The sequence below is a fragment of the Ammospiza caudacuta genome, chromosome 4 (genome assembly GCF_027887145.1).
Source record: "Ammospiza caudacuta isolate bAmmCau1 chromosome 4, bAmmCau1.pri, whole genome shotgun sequence".
Taxonomy (NCBI): Eukaryota; Metazoa; Chordata; class Aves; order Passeriformes; family Passerellidae; genus Ammospiza; species Ammospiza caudacuta.
The window spans coordinates 20,113,828-20,137,270 of NC_080596.1; positions in this window are offsets into that span (position 1 = coordinate 20,113,828).

The window sequence follows — 23,443 nt, forward strand, 5'->3', positions numbered from 1 at the left end:
TCCACACTAACATTTGGTTAGGGTGGAAGGCAGCTCTTGTGCCCCTCTCCAAGCAGTGTCACTAATGTTACCTACAAGCAGCTCTAAGATATTTGTTTTCTTAAATACTTGGGACTGCAAATACTGGGGAGGAAGAGGAAGGTGTTTGTAATGGATAACTTCATTCTCTCCCCTGAGTCATCTGTTCTGTATCTTGCTGGGCTCCCAAGCAGGGAAGACTGGTGAGATTGGATCACTTTTTATGAATCGGGTAAAATGAATTTATCCTTGGGGCAGCAGAGGAAGATACAAAGCCTTTGATCCCCTGACACACAGTGTACACAGCCTGTGTTGCCACTGAAGCCATGTACTTCTCCATTCCTGCCTTGTTGCTGTAGTCTCTAGTCCTGCTGCAGGTTCTCATTTTAAACTCTCATTTTGGAAAGATATAAAGTCAGAGCTGTTAGTGATGTGCTCTTGTTGCTATGAAGATTTTGTAGTTCTATTTTTTTTTTTTTTTATTTTACTCTGTGCAGGGCAGAGGAGTCCTTACAGCCTTAATTACAATACAATGACAGCAGACTATAACCTTGCATTTTTAACAGGACATAATTATATTAAGTTTAGTGCTGCTATCATGGTTAAATTATTTAGTTCAATGCCTGAAGTCAACAGTGTCTACTCATTGCCATTAAAATGGAGAATAACTCAAGAACAGCTTCATGGTGCCACAAGTAAATAAAGTCATTTTCCACAAGTTCTTTTTCCTCTCAGCAGAGACAGTAGTCTGAGAGTAGATTTTTAAGGGCAGAGGGCAATATGAAAAGCATAGGAATGACAATAAATTCTACCAGGCTTAAATAATTATTTGCTGCAAATAAAATACAATTCTCTGTCCCTAATACATTCAACCTCTCTCACTCCAGCTCACTGGGTTCAAAGCAACTGTGTTCAAATGCAAGTATTTACTTCACATAGCATAATTCAGGGTGCCAGCTGTAGCATATATTTGTTTCTCCTTTTGATCAGCATTTTGAAGGTATGAAAATGACGGTGCTACATCTACATCTGAAGAAGCACACAGTTCTCTGATTTATATCACCTGGTGTGAAGTTGCAGGCAACAGTTGAGTGACTATCATTTGTATTTCAAAACCACCAAAACAGCTCAGAATTAAACTTTAGTTTGTGGATGGGATACAAGTTCTTACACTGTGTTGGCAGTTTAAATCATTTTATCCATTGTTTAATGGTTACTTGCAGCAGCCTTCCAAGCTGACTGTTCTAAATTATAGCAGTGTCAATTAATTCCAATAACTTGGAATTAAAGCCATCAGATATGAAATGATCAGGTATAATGTGGGAGTTCTGGCATTAAACACAAGCTGTTAAATATTTAGTAGAAATCAGGAAAGAAAAAATAAGGTAATCTTCAGAAGTTGTGCAAACAAAAAACTGAATGCAGTTGCTTTTCTGAAGATACCAGGATAAATGACTGCAGGGAGAGCATCCAATCTAGGTGGATTTTAATAAAACCATGGGAGCTAATTCTTTATAATTCACATCTCAAAATCAATTTCTGTAGTAAAACTCTGAGGTGGGCTGGAAAAAAGAGCTGATTAATTGTAACACGGTGTTAAAATAAAGAAATTACAATATAAACTCTGGTCAGGTATTTTTTGGTGAGAGATTTGCAGTTTTTCAGTGAGAAGCCCAGTCTTTTTTAAGTTCTGTTTTTTATTGATTTTTTCTCTTATAATAAACTCAGGATTCATAGGACTGATCATATTAGAAGGGGACTTCTTTCAGAAAAAAAAAAAAAGAGAATGGAAAAACAATGCAAAATTAATTAAGCAATCAAAGCAAGTGTCAGCAAAAACTGAAGGAGAGTTGGGGAAGGTGTATATTTCCATTTGTGCAAATAAACAAGCTGTGGCATATGCATTCTGGGTGGCACAATTTCTGGGTGAAAAGGACCATTTCTGGAAGGAAATGAGGCTCTGGAACACTTCTCATATCATGCATGAGCCCTTCAGAGTTTACAGAGATGAGATTTGGCCTCAGTTTACCAAACCAAAAGGTGAGTTAAAAAATGTCTTGTAAATATTTAACATCTTCATCTCTCTCTCCAGCACCTACATGAAGGCCTCTGACTGAGTTCCCCTTCAAGACTCTTCAGGATGTGTCTAAAATTCACTGGGTGGAGTATGGGCCTTCAGATTTTGCGCTGTTATGATTGATTTAATAAATTACAGCATCAAATATGGTTGTGGAGACCACACTACAGCTCTTTGCTAAACGTGTACATTATATTGCAAAGATACATCAAACACAGGAGGCTTTTAGTACTGTGATACCTTACACTGATGTTTAATATATTCACATCCCAAATAAACTCTTTAGTCAGGAGCTGCATTTCACATAGATAATGCTGTGCTGTCTTGATGGTCAAGTCTCTCTTTTCTTGCTGGCATTTTTACAGACTAGACTGGGCTAGACTAGAATATCTTAAATTGGAAGGGACCCACAAGGATCATCAAGTCCAACTCCTGGCCCTGAGATCCAGGGATCTTGACATACTTGACTTGTTTCCTTCAAAGATCCAGGGGGGTTTAGTCTCCATACCAAACAGTCATAAGCCCATTGCTGGGTTTATGAGCATTAATCTCTAGTATAGGCATTATTTTGACTATTCCTGGCCAGAACTTGCAGTATTTACCATAAGGTTGTTCTTGACAGCATGAGCCAAGATGGCAGTGTTCTGAAATTGAATAAATTCAAAGCGATTTAGCTCCAAACCTTCCTCTTTCCAGGAACCTGGACTCCCGGGATTACACAAAGCCTCAATTTGGGGGTTTTGGGTTTTTTTTCTGTACAATCCAGGCATAGTCATTATGGGGCTTGGTTGTGCTTCTGTCCACAGTCACAAGCTATGGCATCACCCAGACAGTATCCAAAAGTAATGAATTCAGAGCATCAAAGTACAGGAGTTAAAATATACAAAGAAATTCACAGTCTTGCCCCAAAGTTCTTCCAGCTGGAAAGGCAACGCACAACAGCAAGGTGGAGAATAACCACACTTAGGAACAGTACAATGGGTAAGTGGCAAAATATTTCTGGGGTTTAAGGAACATCAGCAGGAAGAGAATCATGTCTTTCCTGTCATGTATCCATTGTCACTAGCAATACAAGGTGCATAGTGGGGAGAGAAGTGACTGCCTTGTCATTTGCCCTTGGTTTGGACAAGTTTCTGAAATGCTGGTAGCCTGATTTATGGGTCTGTTCTCAACTGGAAACAATTAGATCATCAGATGTGCATCTGGCAACTTGCACAGCGAGTTAATTTTTCTAACCCATCTCTTAGCTGCAGGAAGTACTGCAGATAGCTTGGGAGAAAGACATAGTTATGATATGAGATACTTTAAAAAATGGTTGAGAACCCAGACCTGGAATTGAAAAAAAGCCAACCAACTAAACAAAAACCCAATAAACCCCAAGCCATCCCAGATATAATGTATACTTCATAGACTCTATTATCAATAATGAAACATACAGCCCAGCTAACACAGAGCATAAGAAAACATTGCTCATATCATTTTGCCTCCAGGAAAGGGGGAGAGAAAGAGAACACAGACACACACAGAATAAATATGTAGAGCAGAAGGATCCTCTGAAGGCTTTAACGTCTCTGTTCTGTGCCCAGGTCAGCACACCTCACTCTCATTGTTTTCTGCTGTGTTTGTGATCCAATATCCTGTTTCCTTTCTACATCCCAAGACACTACAGATGTGAGCAGTATGTTTAATCTGCTTGCAGGCTTGCATTTTTTGTCACTTAAATGTAACTTTTATCTATTCTGATCACATTTTTGCTTTGGTAGGAGAGGTAGGTCACACCCATCCATGCTGAAATCCCATCTGCAAATGGATCCAAGTTTGTAATCTGCATGGATTACACCAGGGTGTTTCTATGACTCTATGATCCTATGATCATAGGATCATGGAATCATAGAAACATAGAATCATAGAAACATACAACCATAGAATCATAGAGTAGTGGAATCCTAGAATCATAGAGTCATAGAGTCATAGAATCATAGAATGGCTTGGCTTGGAAGGGACCCTCAAGATCATCTAGTTCCAAACCCCCTGCTGTGGGCAGAAACACCTTTCACAAGACCAGGTTGCTCAGATCTCCATCACAAAAAAATTATTTTTTAATAATTAGTAATTGCTCTGAAAAATCAAAGTTCCTGTTATGTGCTGGCTGGCAGTACCTCCAATGAACAAATCCCCAGCATTGCATCCCCGTGCAGTTTGGGTGAAAGTTCAAGCAGAAAAAGCACATGCCTACACAAAGTGTTCTTTCAGGGAGGATTAATGAATATTCATTGTGTGCACATGTCCAGCTTGGTAGTGATACATTGCAAAATTGCTATTTCTATCCTGAGGGGAGGCTTTGGAAGCATTGCAGTAAATAAGAGTTGTTATGCATTAAATCAGGCCTCACCAGAAATGAAAAGGAAAGAAAAATGAGGAATTAGCCATTCAATGAGTGAAACAGAGATCCAAGAGGAGCCAAAATGTTAACTATTAATAGATAATGTGCTAAAGTTTGAGCCATGGGAAGGCATACCAAGGTATCAAAGATAAATGTTAACTCTGGAATTCTCAAACTTTTATGTTCTGAGCTGTACAATGAAATATCCTTTCAAGGGAAAATTACAATACATTATGGCAAAATATTCAATACCCCTTTGTATAAAAAAGAAGCAGGTTCAGCCTTGGAGTTAACATCTTTGGGGAAAATTATGGGATTGAAGAAAAAGAATGCTCTAGCTGCTAATCACAAACAGTCAGGAATGAACCTTCCCCCAGGAAACTTGCTGAACTATCATTGCTGAGACCTAGAGGAAAAAAGATGGTCACAATTTCTGACACTTGTAAGGGCCATCAGGAGACTGAACTCACTAAAAGGCTCAGCTGAAGGATATGCTATGCATCTCTAAGGGGCTTTTGTGCTAGAAGGCTTGTCATCTGGAGGCCACTTTCAGTGTCTTTTTCATCTCCTTTCTGATATAAAAGGCCAGGGAGAGCTGCTTTTCTCATCCATGCCTCAGACATTTGCAGAATAATTCTGCCTGCTTGTTTCACTAAGTGTAGATCAGTGAACGGCTGAATTTATCCAGTCCTGTGCTCCCAGGCATGCCCTCCTTGCACACAAATACACCAAATTTCTGTGTTATTCTGCAGATCTGGGAGGGACAGTCTCAGGGCTCTGTTAGTTTTCAGGCTCATTTCTTCCATTTGGCACACATAAAACAAAAGTTTCCCAAAATTAAGGGGTTTTGTAACAGGAGTAAGATTTAGTTGAACTGTATTGTGCCTGGCACTGTTTCCCAGTAGCTTTATGTTTGAATAAAAGTATTTCAGCTGGCTAGTGCTCTGTTCCAAAACTGCAACAGCTTCTGTCCCCATCTTAGCAGTTCACAATCCTGGCTGGCTGAAATGCTGTGACAACACACTCACTGCTTGGGTTTCTGAGAGAAAGACACTCTGCCTTTGAAAATTCACCACTTGAGCACTTGATGTGGAGGCCACTTCCTACCGAAATGAAAATGAAAGTGTTAATATTTGAAAAAGGAGCACAGTACTTCTCTGTGTTTCCTACTGGAGGGAATGAAAGGAAACATTCCTTCACACCCTAAATGCCAGAGCACTTTTACTCCTGTGAAGCATGAAGTTGTCTCTACTGCTATGGTGCAGTGAGATAATCTGAAGAGAAGAGAGGAGAATGATACAGTGTGATTGAAAAATTCAAAAGATGTTATATGCCTAAGATGCAAAACCATCATAGTGGATGAAACTTCTTTTTTCAAAAACTTTGGCTTCTAGTGAGAAGATTTGTACTCTGTCCTATCCCTTCACTTTTGTTAAAGCAAATATCCAGTTAAGGGCAAAGAGACATTTTGTGTTTTTTAGGTTGTTGAACAAGGTGTGTTTATTTAGGGTCAGTTTGAGCAGCTCTCTTTCTTAGCCAGCTCAGATACCAAGGAAAGTTCCCTCTGGACTGATGTCACATTTGTTTCTATGGAGCCTGACTAGATTTGACATTTCCAAATTAAATATTTATTTTCCCCTTCATCTCACCTTATAACCAGTCAATTCTCTAAAAACATGGGATTTTAAAAAGCTTGATTGCTAACTAATAGGGGTAAGGACATCTCAGATCAAAAAATGGGAAACTTTTCTTCCTTATGTGTTCTCCAGTTTTCTTTCTCAGAATGCTTGCATAATTAAGACAATTCAATAATAAATTGAAAAAATAGCAATATATATATTTGGAGAGAGTTTGGGGGACAGGGCAAGAGATTTCTTTTTTTTTTTTTTTTTCAGGAAAAGCAGAAAAAAAGCAGCTCAATGGAGAGAGGCTTGAAAGCTTGGAAGCAAAACAAAAATTTATATTGACAATTAGTTGTGCTTCTTCTTGATTTGCTGCTGTTTGAAACTGCACACAGTGTTCACAAGTTTCATTTTAATTCTATTTAGAGTAGGGCCGGAGACAGAAGGGAGGAAAAGGGAATTGAGTTTGGCAAAATGCAAGGCAGTATCAAAGTGGAAAACTTGGCCTCAGAAGCGGGAGGCAAGAACTTGCTAGTCTGCCTCCACTGTCACTGGATTTGAGAGCAGACACATTGCTCCCCCTCCCAGCTGAACTCCACACACTGAGCACATGTTTCCTTGCAGGGAATGGTATTAGGCATTTGTAAACTGTGTTGCTGGGAATATGAAATTCAGGAATTCAGGATGAAAGTCAGGAATTCAGATGATATTCCTAACTCAGTGATCCTGTTCATCAGCAGAAGAAGAAAAGGGGCAACACTTCTTATCTGGAAGCCTTAGACATCTTCTGAGGTCTGTCATCAAGGAAGAAGGTGGAATGGAGCAGAAAAAGAGTGAAAAAGTGGTTCTTGTGCACTCTGCCAAAATGTGCCTTTAACTTTGAGTAGCACTGCAATTCAGTGCCTCTGGAAGCCTCCTCTAAGTGTCCACAGTGCTATGTGGATGTTCCAGGATATGTGGTGGGGACAAAGGTGATGTGGGAAGTTAAACAGCAGGCTGAAATGTGCCCTTGCTATTATTTGCTTGCTTATGAAGCAATTTTTTTTTTATGAAGTTTGGGGTTTTTTTCAGCAATTCCTACTTTCTTATTGTGTCCCCTCAACTCTAGACATAGATATCCTTGCTAAAAAGGGCACTTTTTTCTTTCAGAAAGAATTCTTTTAATTAATGCTAAGAATATTTTTTAGAAGGTTGTTATTTTCTTTCATTTATTCTTGTTCTTCTGGCTTAAAAAGAAGAAAGTACATTCCAAGTCTTACCCATATTCAACTAATTTTTCAAAGGCCTTATTATTTACCCAGAAAAAAATCTCATCTCCTGCTGCTTTGGAGAAAGTAGAGTGACAAAGTCGGTCAGCTGTTTTCTCCAGGCATATCTGGGTCTTACCTCATTAATAGCATTTTTGCCTCAGTTTGTAGCTCATAATCTAGACTCTCCCTGATGTCAATGATAATATTTCTCTCTTAATAACACTGACAGCTTCTATCCAAATCCAAAACCTACAGTACACTCTATGGACCCCTAACAGGATCTGTTCCACTGCCCTTCTCTAGAAGTGATCTTGACCCAAATCATTTGTGTTATTTCTTCCCACCCCCACTTTGACATTTCTTTATTCATTGCCTACCTTCAGCTGCTTATGTTTTCTCTACCTTTATTTTAAGACCAGACATGAAGAGGTTTTATGTGCAATCTACTGCACATCTGCTTAAAGATTTTCTTATTCCTGTGAGCTTTGGTATCAGGAAACTGAAATCTGAGGCCAAGACAGACTGTTGAGAAGAGTACATGCAATATGACCTCTGTATGTAAACCAATTAATTTTGTTTATATGCTTGTCCTTCTCATTAACTGGTGAGCTGTATTTTAGGGTAAAGATGGTCCAAAATGTCCTGCCTACATGAAACATTCACAAGTAAAACATTCAAGTGGAGGTGTTTTGTTGTATTTTAGCAATTTTATTGTGCTTTAATTCCTCTTTACTGCATTAATGCTCATATGCTAATTGGGAATCTAGACCCCCACAGTGAAACTGGGGTGATGTTTCATCCCTTGGAGAAGTTACACTCTGTCAGAAATGCCATCCAGGCTGACAGAAGTTTCATAGATAGAAATCATCACAATCTGCAGACATTTTTGTTTCCCAAGGAACAGCATTTGTCACTTGACTGGGTGGCAGAAATGAGGTAGTGAATCCACTCAAAGCAAACTTTTTCCTTCCTAAAACAGACAGAGAAAATCTTGAGCTGTGTGGCCCGTAAGGAATGCAAGGCCAAAGCTGTGGCGCTCAGCACTGCCCCTGCACTGCCAGCCTGTGGGAGAGCAGGACATGTACAAGGGAAGGCAAAGCAAGGATACTGCCTCTGCTGAAGCTGCCCTGCCTGTCAAAATCAGCAGCTGATATTTCCACCTAAGCTGTATGAACCCAACAGAATCCATCTGCTGAACCATCTGTGTGATGAATCACTAAAACTACAGTCCATCTGTTGTTTCACTGCCACAAAGTTTGCCAGCCTCACCCTCACTCCATTATTTGAATATTTTTCTTTCCCTCCGGGCCTCCTCTGTGCTCTTGTCTCTCTCCTCTTCTGTATCTTTTTGGTTTTGTTTTGTTGATACATTGCCTTTCCAATCTCTGAAATGTAAAGAAGGAGGAAGTTATATTCCTGCTGCTCTCTGGTTAGCCAGGAACAGCTTTGCTCAGGGCAAAATACAGATCTGTTATGTGTATATCATCATTGCCTGTCTTCAGCTGCTCTGTACCAGGCAAGAGATCGAGGCTGTTTCACACCCCTTAAGACTCTCCCCCACATTTAGGCTGTCACATGGAACTATTAGAAGTTTAGATTGCATGTTGACTTTTTCCCCACTCTTGAGGGAAGCATTTTTCAAGTATTATTTACCTCTCAGCTTGAAAATTCCACCTTACCTTTAGTGCCTAAAAAAAAAAAAAAAAAAAAGAGAGAAATCCCCAGTTACATTTTTACCCATAATTTATCTTATATATGGGGAAGGCTCAGCTGAAGGTCCTTCACCAGAGGACAAGCTTTGGCTGGCATCAGCCATGGCATAGTGCTGAGAGAGTGGATATGGGCTGTATGCAAAATAGAAGGCTGATTTCTGTGCAGCAGGGAAAAAAAAAAAAAAAAAAAAAAGGAAGATATAATCTCTTTCACAGTCCTCAGAGTCCAACCAAGCAGATTTTCCCTATTTGCTCTCAGCTTTGATGTTTAACAAGGAACAGAAGTAGGATTTTATCCTTTGTGGAGGCATAGAGAAAAGAGGAGAAGGAGACCTCCTCAATATTTGTCATAGATTTGGAAAGGAGACTGGTGTGAAAGGAGACACAAGGACGTGGTATGTCAGAGGGTGGCTGTAGTGAGCAGGTTTCTGTGGTGTCAGCTCTGACATTGACTCAGCCTGGGCTAGGAAAGCAGTGCTGGGCAGCCTGGGTACCACTCAAGGAGAACATGGTTTGCAGCAGGCCCACATCTGTCCCCTCTTTCTGCAGCACCTTCTGCATCTGTGCCCCGGCAGCCTCAGCCATGCACAGTAATGCTACAGATCAGGGCAGGGGCATGCAGGCACATCCCCAGCTCTCCCACAGCTCTTGTGGGACGACTGAGGCACGGGGGAGCACTTTTTGTCAAGGCCTGATCAAACTGGGGTGCCTCACTGTCCCTGTATCTGTGCCATCCACATGTAGAAGAGCTGCCTAGTGCTAATCCATAGCACAGCAAGGCTGCCTTGAGAGGCGCTCGATGCCTCAGCCCTGTCCATGTTTAAGAAGCATTTGGACACTGCCCTCAGCATTATGATTTAGCTCTTGGCCAGCCCTGCAGAGGTCAAGCAGTTGGACTAGATGGTCATTTTAGATCCCTTTCAACTGCTCTATTCTATTCTGTTCTTTATAATCCGTGTTCACCAAGCAGAGATGTTTAGATCACCTGCTAGGCTTCTTCTCTGCACCCCCCTTGTCTTGTATTCAATACTCTTTCTCTCTGGACTTTAGAAGGACTAGAGAGACTGATCTCTTAATTTAGGCATTGAATTACATAGCTAAAAAAAGCTGGCTGAATCACTGCCCCTTGCTTTGCCTTGCTAAGGGTTTGAAGTGATGACAAATTCACTATCTGCCACCACCAGGAGATGTTTAAATTATTAACTATATTGCTAAAATAAAGAAAAAGGCAAAAACCTGGGCCTTTAATTTCAGATTAGCTACAATTTAGCTTCCACCTCCAGCCAGTGGATCTTTTTAGACTTTTATCTACTAGATTAAAGGACTTTCTCCTGACAGCTATCCCTTTGTACAGGAATTTATATTCCTGCACTTGGGAACATCAGAGATTAAAATCAGAACATAAGGAGCATTGAAAACTGTTGCACTTTACTTAGGAGAGGGTGGGCTTATAAAATACCCAGGCTGATGTGACCACTTTTCACAAAGAAAGAGTAAATAAGAGTGAGGTGCTCTCTTGGCAAACAAATGAGAGAAACAGCAGCAGTAGGGTGATCCTGGGGAATAGCAATTGCTTGGCAATTTCTACAGTTTTAAAGAACTGTATCCCTGCCCTTTCATGCCCCATTCCCTTTCAGACAATGATTATTCAGCAGTTTATCTCAGGCAAGAAGCAGTATCTTCAACATAGTAGACAATGGAATTATTTAGTACAAAAAGGATGTTAACAGCGACTGGAGACGCCCAGAAATAGGATCAACTCAATGCATGGATGAAGAAAGTGAATAAAGAGCAGCAATATTGTGTTATGTTTGGGCCAATAGATCTAGCCCAATTTTCAGAGGAAGGGATAAAGATAATGTTTCTAGGCAAACATAGAACAAAACTTTTCAAGGGACACTGATTTTCATTAGAATGCATATATTTGCTTAAAATATCATCCAGTGTAACCAAATTTGCTCTTTTTTATGGTTTTCTTCAGTGTCCAACTGACTTGCATCCAGCTATTCAATTGGATTGAAAATTTTTGCGCTCAAATGGCTTAAACATCTCTGTGTAGCAAGACTAGATTATATCATTATCATTTGGAAGGAACCTAAAGGGATCATCCAGTCCAACTGCCTGATCAAAAGTTAAGACAGGTCATTGGAGGCATCATCCAAATGCCTGTTAAACACCAAAAGGCTTGGGGAATTGGACATATGTCCAAGTGAGAGGGAGAGTGAGACATCCCCTGGCCAGAGAACTGCTGCCTTGGCAGGCAGGAGAGAATGGCTGCCTAGAGGAGCAAACACAGGCTGGTTTGCTGTCCTTGTAACAAGAACAATTCAGGGAAGATGGAGGAGGAGAAAACATTGACCTGTTTAAAGGTAGGACACCAATCAAGACTCATAAGAAGGAGCAGATATTGTGATGGTGTTCGCAGGGGTCTTAGGATGAGGGAAAAGATGAGAATGTTCACTCCATGTTCAGAGGGCTTGATTTATTATTTTATGATATATATTCTATTAAAACTATACTAAAAGAATAGAAGAAAGAATTTCATCAGAAGGCTAGCTAAGAATAGAAAAAGAAGGAATTATAACAGAGGCTTGTGTCTCAGACAGACAGTCCGGACAACTGGACTGTGATTGGCCATTAATTAGAAACAACCACATGAGACCAATCACAGATCCACCTGTTGCATTCCACAGCAGCAGATAACCATTGTTTACATTTTGTTTCTGAGGCCTCTCAGCTTCTCAGGAGAAAAAATCCTAAGGAAAGGATTTTTCATAAAATGTGTCTGTGACAAGATATGGCCCTTACCCTCTCAGGCACCAAGAGCCATGGTAGGTGGGCAGTGGTGTCACGCATGTGGCTGTGGGACAAGTGCTAAAAAGCCCAGCTCTGCAAGCAGAAGCAGTCTCAGTGTGACAGACCTTGATCTGGCTTGCTGGTCACACATGCCTGTCATGCCACCCCCTGGCACTGGAGCTGGCTTTCCTGCTTGTCCCTGCCCTGCACAGAAGTGCTGCTGTGCTTGCATTTCTACATTACCTGCAGCTAGCTCAGGTGTCTGACACACTGCTGTGCACACAGGCTGCGTATTTAACAGCCATTTGTTTTTCCAGTTGGGAATATATAGCTCAGGGTGGGGACTGCCTCAGCAAATGAATCCATTGCTAACTGCAGCCATCCAGGAAGACCCGCTGGTAGCTGTTTCTTCTTGGCTTCTAGGTTTGCTCTTGGCTGTTTGGTTGACATGTCTGCACAGTGTCAGACCTGCCGCATCTGTGCTGTTTTTGGTATTTCTGACTCAGAGAACAGAGGTTGGAGAGCAATTGCAGCCTGCAATTATGTCATCTTTCTCTCCTAACAATAAAACCAACCAACCAAACCAAAACAAAACAAACAAACAAAACCCAACAAAACCATCTGAATTAAAATCCGTGACTTTACAGCCCAGGGACTTGACCTGGGATGGTGGATACCCATGCACCAGGCTATTTTTTTCAGTTTCTCCCTGTGACAGGTATCAGATGAAAATTTCATCAACACACATGAATTCCTGAGGGAATATATTTGATTTGGAAAGCAAAAGCCTTTCAGGGAATTTCTGATAAGCTCTGCTTTGAACTGATGATTTTCTGAAAGTTACTTAAACAACAGGAGTAAATAGCCTCATACAATATGCCTGCTAATTTTTTATGACAACTGATGAAGGACAAATAAAGAGGGAGAATGTGGAAAAACAAAATGATTCACCAGAAAATATTTGAGTTCTGTACAAGCAGTGAAGTAATGATAGATCCCAGTCAGAAAAAATGTAGTCATAAAAAAAGATGAATTGGATAATTTTCTTGAAACAAGCAATGTAACCAACTCTACTCCACAACCACAAAAAATAAATTTATCTCATAGCAGATGACAGCACTTTCTCAGGAAAAGGTATTGTTATCCAGTCAGCACATACATTTTCAAAGGAATTGGCATTGGGAAAGAGCACTCTTCAAGCACTTAATAAAAGTAATTTTTCTTTATGACTTTCATTTAAAATACATTATGAAAATCACTTGATTCTACTTGGCTGCTGCCAGATTTTGAATAAATGACTTTCAAGTCCCACCACAATGCTGGAAGTGATTTACTATATTAAAATGAAACATTGTCAGAGCAGCATTTGGCATCAGTCACACTGGCTTGGAAGTCTAACACCACGTAAAACCTTTATCATAGGATCATGGCATGAGACATGGAGACTACATAGGCTCATTGCCATGGAAGGGGAGATCTTTGTCATCCTTACCTTAACATCCAGAAAACAGGTTCAGATAAAGGCCCTTGCTTTATGATTGCCTGTTGTGAAAGACATTTACCACAGAGTTCCCCAAAATTTAGGTCACCATTTGGATCCAACTGAGGTTTGACCTGAGTTAGAGACTGCCCTTCCAAATGGCCCATCACATTTGTCAGTGGAAATCTGCTCTTCTCTTTACCAGAAAAATTGAGTCAGTGTCATTTTCTTATGAATGCTGGTTGGCTATCTGCAGCCTGTCTGGAGGGGATCCTCACAGCAAAACATTGAGTTTGTCATGCATCTTGTCTGAAGTGTCTCCAACAGAGCAAAAAAAAATACTGCCTATGAATTGTGTCTGAGAATTCTGTGATATTTAGACACTACTTACTGCCAAATGTTTCTGAAAAGAACTGGAGCTGGTAAAAAAAAAAAATCCATATAAATTCTTGCAAACAAGGCCAGATTAAACTAGTCCTAACTTTTCATTTAAACATTTCAAGACAGGATATTCCTCCATCAGTGATGGTGCCAATAAGAGAGCAAACACACTGCCAGCAGAAATGTTTATAAGGAGTCATGTCTTCTTACACTTTGGAAATAAACTAGAAGGGGAGTTTTTTAAGTGTTTAGCTTTTGCAAATAGCAAAGAAAACTTAGCTGGAGGATCTGCTGCCTTCCTTCCTGCTGTCTTTGTGTCAAAGACACGGGAAGGAGGACAGTCAAAGGGGGCAGCTTGCACAGGGTGCTGCCTGAGAGTGTGAGCCAGCAGGGGAGGACCGTGGCCTGCATGGCACATTTCTATTATTTATATACTCCTGGGTTCAGATGTTGGTTTGCAGGTCTGCATAAAGCACTGGAAACTGGAAAATGTTGCCAGTTGCAAGGGGCTGTTTGCCATCTGTTGTGTTTGCTGTAAAGCACCCTAGCATGCGAGAAGACAATTCCTTGATATAGTCTTGCTCTCCTACCTGCTTCTCCAGTCTCACATTAATCTAACCGTAAAAAAAAAAAAAAAAGAAGGCTTCTTTTAATCAGGTTGTACTAGGCAGCAGGAAAATTTTCTGTCTTTGTAATCTATTTATCTGCAGATGGGCTCACCCAACCCAAGCCAATTTATACTGGTGATATAGTATCCCACTAGTCACTGGAGAGGGGATAGGTACTTCGCAAAACAATATCTGATCTTCAGATTTCTAACAAAAATGTAGGAAGAAGTTATGCCTGCAAAGTAATGATCTTTTGGGTTTTTTCTGTAAACAAAATGAGATTTATACAAGATACTAACTACCAGGCAGCTGGAGCTGAGTAAAACCCAGCTCCCTCAAGGTCTATTCCTGGTTCTCCTTCCAAAAAACTCAAACATGCTGCTTCAGCTGTTGCCCCTATAAATGTGTTCCAGTGGATACAACCCCCAATTTATCTGCATAACAGGCTCTCTAAGCAAAACAAAATGAAGTACAATCCCTGTTTCACCTCAACCCACAAAATTAGACATATTTTTCTCTTCTAACACATTTTGCCCACAATTTTTTAAAAGTTATCCTTGAGAACCTGAGTCCTTCCTTCACTATTTGCATATTTCTTTATTTATGAAAGTATTCACTTCCTGAACTCTTTGACTTTTCTGCAAAATGGATGTGTATGTTTCAAATAGGTTTTATTGCTGTAATCCTAGTCTTGACACCCTCATCAACTAGCCCAAACAGACTGGCTTCTGTGTTGAACAGCTTCAGCCCAGTGACTGTGAGGCACTGTTAATTTTTTAAAAGCCTGAGACATTTTTCTCTTATGGAAATACAAACATCCTCTAGGCTTTATACCTTCAAGGTTGTTTTTTAAACTAAAGTCTACTGCCTATCAGAGCATTGCCCCACTGTAATATCTAAAAAGGACATAATGTGAAGGTCTTTAAAAATCAGAGGCAATTTTTGCAAAAGATCTTTCACTATGTCTCCTCAAATACTACTTTGTTTGAATTAAAGGAAATTCTTGCTACTCACAAATATTCATTCAGTGTCAATAAGATATAAAGGCAGACTAGTCATGTCAATGGTTAAATAGAAAGGCTGCAAGACAAAAGTATTTTCTACCTGGAAAATGAATCCTGAGGCTTTGTAAAAATAAATCACATGATGTAAACATAAATGGCACACAAAGTCTGTTAAGTACCATAATTTGTTCCAAATTCTCAAATATCTTTCCCCACTGGGAGCACTACTCTGCTGCCCTTTCCTGCAGCTCTGTATGCCAGAGTGAGAATCAAGGCTTCACAATACAGGCACTTACTTATTACTTATATTTATTTTTGTGGGAGCTATTCAGGAACAGTCACTAGAAGCTCTCCCATTTTATCCTTGGGAGCAGGACTGTAGCATTACTTCTCAAAAATCTGGTTTCAGTACATGGAACGAAAATGCTAATACTGCCTAGTGATCTTTACAATGAATGGGTATCTGACAGGAGTAACAGAGAAGACAAAGTATTTGGGTTTCATATTACTGACCTTCAAGAGGCATCAGTGAAGAGATTTCTGCAAAGAGTGCAGGAGCAAGAACTCCATCAAGAGCAAGAACTCCATTCCATTCCATTCCGTTCCATTCCATTCCATTCCGTTCCACTCCAGTCCTCTTAATTTGGTTTCATTCTGTTGCATTCCATGACGTTGTATGAGGTTTCATTCAATTTTAATCCATGAAATTCAATTTCATTCCATGCTGCTCTATGAGGTAGCATTCCATTCCATGCCATTCCATGCCCTTCTGTGAGGTTTCATTTCATTCCATTTCTTTCTATGCCATGCCATAACATGCCATTCAATGTCATTCTATGAGGTTTCATTTCATTCCATTCAATTCCATTCCACTCCATCCCGTTAAATTCTACAAAATGTAATTCTACTTCATTCCATGGCAATGTATGCTATTTTATTTGCAATCAGATCCAGCCAGTCCTTTTGGCTTGTGTTCAGCTCAGAGGGAAAAAATTTTTAAAACGTCCACAAAGCATAAACCCCTTAATTCCTTGGGCTGTGTTTCCCTAAACATCTTCCCCTTCTCCCAGAGTTCTCCTGCCTCAGCTCGTTCAGTGAACCCACTTGAACTCTTGGGCCCTTAGGAGATTTTTAACACCTCCTACCAGTCCAAAGAGGTCACGTCTAACCCACATTGGTGACAGATTGTTGTTACCTCCAGCAAAAAATCAGGGGGAATTGTATAGGCTCACACTTCTTCACTGAGCCTTCCCCCTTTTGGCTTCTGTAGACCCCACCCCAGGTGAGCAGGACACCTCTGAACTTCATTTCCCTGCTCTCCTGACAAAATTTCATTCTTGCAGCTAGCTCCTGTTTCAGAGGGCAACCATCCCTCACTCATTTCTCTTAACTCCCAGCAAGTGGATGGCACTACAGCCAGGTTTTGTGCATCCACACACAGGCAAGCTCCTGCTTGTGCACCTTGTTCCTCCCACATCTGCAGAGCAGAGGAGACTTTGAGGGCTGCAGCTCAGTAGGACAATAATTGTGGTGAAGTTCTCAGCTGCATGGGTAAGCATTAACACTGGGGCCACTGCCCTTCATAGAAAGAGAGATCTCATCTGGATATGCACTCATATTTGTCCCACTCTTTCTTTTGGAAATGCCTCCACAGGTAGACCAGAATAATGGTGCTGCAAAGCTGTATTCTCCTCTGCAGGCACCACCTGGATTTGTTTACCCATTTACAGTGACCCAAACCATGTCTCACACTTAAATTGGCCTAATAGGGACCCTACCGCCCATTTCCCCACTCCTATAAGAATGCAAAAGCGTGCTGCTGCCTGTGCAGTGGAAACTACAGAGTTAATACTTTTTCTACAGGGTAAACAACGACAGTCTGCTTTGCAGGCTAGTTACAGCAACAGGTTTCAGATTTGTAAGCTGATCTGTGACATTTACTTCTGTCTTAAACTGGCAGTCACCAGTGAGGTGAAACAAGTTTGCTCCTATAATAGATGCATATCTTTGCTTTGTTAGTTTTCCTACTGAATAAATAACTGCTTGACACTGTTTCTCAGGGGAAGGGCAAAACATCCTCACCACATGCAAAATATATTAAAAAGGGGGAGGAGGGTTCAAAAAGAAGAAAAAATAGTATCCTCCATCAGAGCTTTCTACTATTTGGGAAATGGGAGATGAGGACCATAATATAAATAAATTATGCCCTTGAACAATATGATAGAAACAAGTAAAATAATAACCTGTCTACATTCCTCAAAGAAAAATGCTACTTTTAGCCCATAGAATTGTTATTTCATGTGAGTGAAACAGCACAATTCACATTCACATCCCAGGCAAAAGATTACTTAGAAATTGGAATAGTTTATTGTATTTGTGATGCACGAGTTTCTAGAGCTGTTGAATTTGTCATTATTTCAGTTTCTTTCAGAACAACAATCAATATCCAGAATCAGAAAATGCAGTAAGCATTTTTTCAGTGAGTGAAGTTCTTTTTATGTGCTTGAAAAATTCTTATTGAGGTTTAGTAATAAAAAAATAAAAAATAAAATAGCACTCAGCTTTTCATTTGACTGGTTTTTTTTTTCACTTTATAATCCAAGATATGCAGCTTCACAACTGAAAGTAACCTATCACCCAAAACCTGAATTTCTAGGAAAAGAAAAGGTAGAAGATTTTCTTGAAAATATTTGGGGGAAGCATTCTTCTTGCTGTCTACAGAGCAAGGCAGCTAACTGCTTAATTTAAAGCATTTAATAAAAATATATAAGACTGAATTTGGGGGATGGTACTAGGTTTCATGTTCAAAAGCTGAAGGGAGCTGACAAGAAAGATTGAGAGAGACTTTTACAAGAGCATGTAGTGACAGGACAAGGGGGGGTGGCTTCAAACTAAAAGAGAGTAGTTTGGATTAGATATTAGGAAGAAATTCTTTATTGAGATGGTCACTGAAAGCAGTTGCCCAGAGAACTTGTGGGTGCCCAGTCCATAGTAATGTTCAGGGTCAGGCTTGATGGGGCTTTGAGCAATCTGGTCTAATGGAAAGTGACACTGTTCTTGACAGGAGGGTTGAAACTAAATGGCCTTTAAGGTCCCCTCCAGCCCAAGCCATTCTTTGATTCTAAGATTCTATGATAGTCAAGGATTTTACTGCCACAGAGGGCAGAATCAGTCTTCCATCTCCTGATAGAACAAAGTATTCTCTATCTTTGATTGCCGCTTTTCTCTCTTTTCCTTTTTTTTTTGTTCTGACCTGGGAAGTTACCTGTTGTTAACAGCATAAATTATCAAAAGTATGTCCTTGCTAAAGTCAGCCAACAAACTCTTTATGACTCAGAAAAGGAACCTTCTGGTCATTTGGCTCAAGTGGAGCCATATGGATAATCTACCTCCCAAATGGCAGTGAATCTGATAAAGAGATTCCCTCCCCCAACACTAAGCAGGAAGGGTTGACCTAATTGACAGATAAAGGATATGGCAGGTTAAATGGAAAAGTAACTGATACTGTCACTATTTGTAATGCTTTTTACCTTTAAGTTTAAGCAAACAATCAAAAGTTCCAATAAAAAAATTGAATCATTTTAATCTATTTTATGAAAATGAGAGAGAAGTTACAATTACCTACATTGTGCCAGCAGTTGTGGCATAGGTATATACCAATATTGTTTCCTGTTGAATACTACAAACCGTTGCAATGAAAAAACCCCAAACCAAGCCAAATCAAAAACAGAACAACAAACCCCATACAAACAAGTCTCAGGAGTTACAGTACATCAAGCTTTACCCCACAAGCCTACATCCATGGCAGAAGAACAGTGCTGATGTACACAAAACAAAGCCATTTGTGTACAGACTTGTCCTGTAGATACTGCACATATCACAGTTATCAAGGTCAGCTCTGTATGAATTGCACAAGAACCTGTCCATTACAGATGTAGCTGTTATGGGATTTCTTTTTAAAGTAAACTGTGCAGCCATAGTTTAAGTCTAAACTCCCTTCCTGACACTTCCATGCAGATTTGCGGGATCCATACTTCAGATACTTGGATTAAATTTTATGTCTCAGGCCAAAAATCTTTTCCTTTCTTCCCATGAGCCACTGTCAATATCTTATAGAAATTATAACACTCATGCCTTAGATACTGTAATTGCTGGTGAAAGAAATTATTTTTTACAACTCCCAGGCACATGGTGGGATTCTCAGGATTGTTCTGTGCAGGGACAGGAGCTGGACATTGATGATCCTGGTGGGTACCTTCCACTTCAGGATATTCTATGACTCTGTAATTCTGTGATAAGTTCCTATTGCAGCCTGTTTCCTTTCTGATTCAGCATTAAAGTTTCTTTCTTTTTGCTGCACTTTGAGAAACTCCTCTCACAAATTATGACATGCATATTTTAGAAAGCAAATTGATATGCTAAAATATGCACAAATCAGTCTGATTTTGCCTAAAGGCATCTGTCCAACCTTCAGAAGTTCATTATTTGCAGTCTTACAAATGCTTTTCTTTACAGAGATATGGATGAAGAAATAATGGCACAAAGAGGCAAAAGAAGGCCCAAAGTTTTCTTGGTTTGGTTTGGCTTTTTTAACCAAAAACTGAATTGGGAAACTATAGAATCCAAACATGCTTCAGAACAAAATAATATCATGCCCAGGTTTGCACTTGAATCAATTTAGGCAGGGACTGATCCCCAAAGAATTTCCATGTTCAAGTTATTCCCAGGAAAAAGACTGAGATGCTATTACATGCAGAATCCATATTTGAACCCATAATTCTCATTTATCCACTTTGGTGTTGAGTTCTGTGTTCTGCTCTTGATAAGATAACCACAGAGAGAAGTGTGGAACTGCAGTGGACATTTGAGCTATGAAAGGGAACACAAATATGTAAACGGGTGCTCAGTGGAGGAAAAAGCAATCATCTTGGACTGCTTCACTTTCTGTTGTACTGGGCGTCAAGAAGAGACTCTTGTGTTCAATTCATGTTCCCTGAATCCCAGTAGGGCTGGAGTCCCCTGGCAGAGCATCGCCACAAGGATGTTTATTTACAGGGACACTCCTTACAGTGGAATCCTACAGTATAAGGTACAAGAAACTTGTCCTTCCTGCTTGATTTGCAATCTGTTCAGTGAAGGAATGGCCCCGGAGCCATAAGCTGCATAAGTCACTGAGCATTTTGCTGCTAACCAGGCTTTGATTGCTCCTCACTATCATCTAGACAACCACCTCACTAAAAAAATGCCCAAGGGTGATTCAAAAAGCAATGGGGCACAGGTTTGCTCCATCTGTGTCAGGACAGCAAAGCACAGGCAGTGAAAGCAATACCACATCCAGAGAGGCCAACACAGTGCTCAAGGCCACTGAAGTGAATGTTCCTTAATTGTTGTGTGTAAAGTTTTGGCTGTGGTATTCATGCATATGAAAAACTAGTTGCCTTATTTTTTGTGTGTCTTGTCTCCTTTGAAAAGAGAGAAAAACAATTCAGGAAAAGCAGAGACATGAAAAATAGAAGTCAAAATCAGAAAATTATTGAACTATAGACAGGGGATGGTGATAGTATCACACTTGAAAACTGTGCAGGGCCAGAAGTTGGACTCAATAATCCTTGCGGCTCCCTTCTGAATCAACTTATTCTGTGATTCTGTTATTATTTTTAAAAGAACAGTAGCTTCTTGTATCCTATCACCTATTTGGTTAGTGCCCAAGAAGAGTTCTTCATCAAAATATCTTCAAGGGTCCTTGCACTGATGATTTCTTGTCAAAATGAGCAGGAGAGAAAATCATACAGTGGAAGAAAAGAATATTAAAGATAAGAACAAAATCACTGCATTGCAAGATACCTCCATAAACTTGCCATCTGTACTACTCAAAGTGCTTTTCTTCCTGAGAAGCTGCTGATCTTCAACATTTTCATTCTTCACAGTACAGGCTCCTTTCACAGGTTTGCACTTCACCTCATAGTTTCCATACTTTGATGAGTATGGAGTCACAATGAAGCGGCAACTTGTAAAAGTTAGAGTGGTCTGAGTCTATAATCCTCAGAGCAGAGCAGCTGAGTGTCTCCTGGTACTTCCTTGAGAACCATGTTTTCCCATTTCTAAAGCAGACAGCTCCACTGTTCAAGTCTTGAAATATTCCTGTAGGGGTCTCCATGCTGTCCCACATGCCCAGCCTAGGACAGTAACCATGTCCCTGTATTTCTGAGCTACAATCTGCAAGTGGCAAGTGAAGCTGATGCTTCCCAAGCATTCCCTTGCTTTGCACAACATGTCACTGTACAGCTTCATTTTCTGGAAAATGTCTCTGTTCATTGCAAGAGAGTTGGACTGGAAGACTTTCATAGGTACCTTCCAACCCACACTTTTATGATTTTGGATGCTAGGGCTGTGTGTGCAGAAAAGGCAGTGTAAGCTGACTGCAATGTGCCTTGCTGGATTTCTGCTGTTATATCACAATAATCTGTGGACAAGAGGAGATGCAGAATTGCCACATCAGCTCACAGAATCCTGTCAGCACTGACAGCAATGCCATGTGTTGTGATGGTGTTCACTGGGTCCCAGGATGAGGGAAGAGACGAGAATGTTGACTCCATGTTTCAGAAGGCTTGATTTATTATTTTATGATATATATTATATTAAAACTATACTAAAAGAATAGAATAAAGGATTTCATCAGAAGGCTAGCTAAGAATAGAATAGGAATGATAACAAAGGCTTGTGACTGACAGAGACAGTCTGGACAGCTGGACTGTGATTGGCCATTAATAGAAACAACCACATGAGACCAATCACAGATCCACCTGTTGCATTCCACAGCAGCAGATAATCATTGTTTACATTTTGTTCCTGAGGCTTCTCATCTTCTCAGGAGAAAAAATCCTAAGGAAAGAATTTTTCATAAAACATGTATGTGACAGTGTGTGCCTCCATTCACAGTAAAGGAGATTCATGGTTAAACACCTGGCATTCTTTTGTGGCTCATTTCACATGCCCATCCACTGAATCTCTCTGTCCAGGACTGTGTAGCTGCCTGGAGTTGTAGAATGGTACTCTTGGGTGGCTTAACTCTTTGCAGAGCATTAAGTGAAACAAGAGAGTGAAAATAAGGCATGTGTCACCCACCCATTTATTCTTCAGCAGTTTTGCTCTGTGGAGAGTGATGGGCTGGTTCCTATCCCTAATCACCTGTACAATTTGGTCTGGCTGTATTTTTAATGCTTTAAATACAAAGTTCTGCCTCCATTTTGGCAGATGAACATTACAGCAGATGTCAAAGCAGATGTGTATACAAGTTAATGGTGGCACTCACCACAGTTAATTTTAGCCTTCTATAACTTATGCACATATAGACCAATGGTTGTTCTGTTGAGCAGAGACATCCTGAGAGTGGCAAATTCTGTGTTCCTGTCAGCTTTTAAATGATTAGCGAGATTCTGATCTCTGTGATCTGTATCTTTGAGAAACCTCAAAACTGGAGATTTAAATCCTACCTAAAATATGCCAAGATAAAAGTGGTCCTTAAGTTCCAGATATTTGTACTTTGGAGCAGGTTGGACTTAATGCTACAAACTTCTTAAAACCCTGAAATTTTGGGTGAATGTAGGAAGCGTGATATTGACTTTTATTACCTACCTCCTCCACTAACCACTCCAGTTACATTTTTGACGTGTCACTATCCATGCTTTTCAGGTTTAGATCTTGGCCAAAAAAGAGAGGAAGAGTGATAGAAAAGGAACTTGCTGTGGCATTTCAGGGTGTTTTATCACTGGACTAATTCTTCCCCATTTGTGTCATGTCCTTTGTCAGATGCACAGTGATGACAGCACATTTTCTGCTTACATCAAATTCCTAACCGTGAGAGAAGAACTAATGATGCAGCCCCGTTACTCAATTTAGCTGTAGATTTGGAACACTCCAGACTTCCACATGCCTTACATCCAGGGGCTGGGGCTGATCTGCTTTCAAGACAAATATTTTTTTCATAATGTTCATAATGTTTTTTTCATTACATTCATAGATGTTTTTGGAGATAAACATCTTTCTTTGCCATGATACTCTTGGGAATTCAAATTTGTTTCCAGTTATTTATAAAGGCTCCAAATAAGTAAT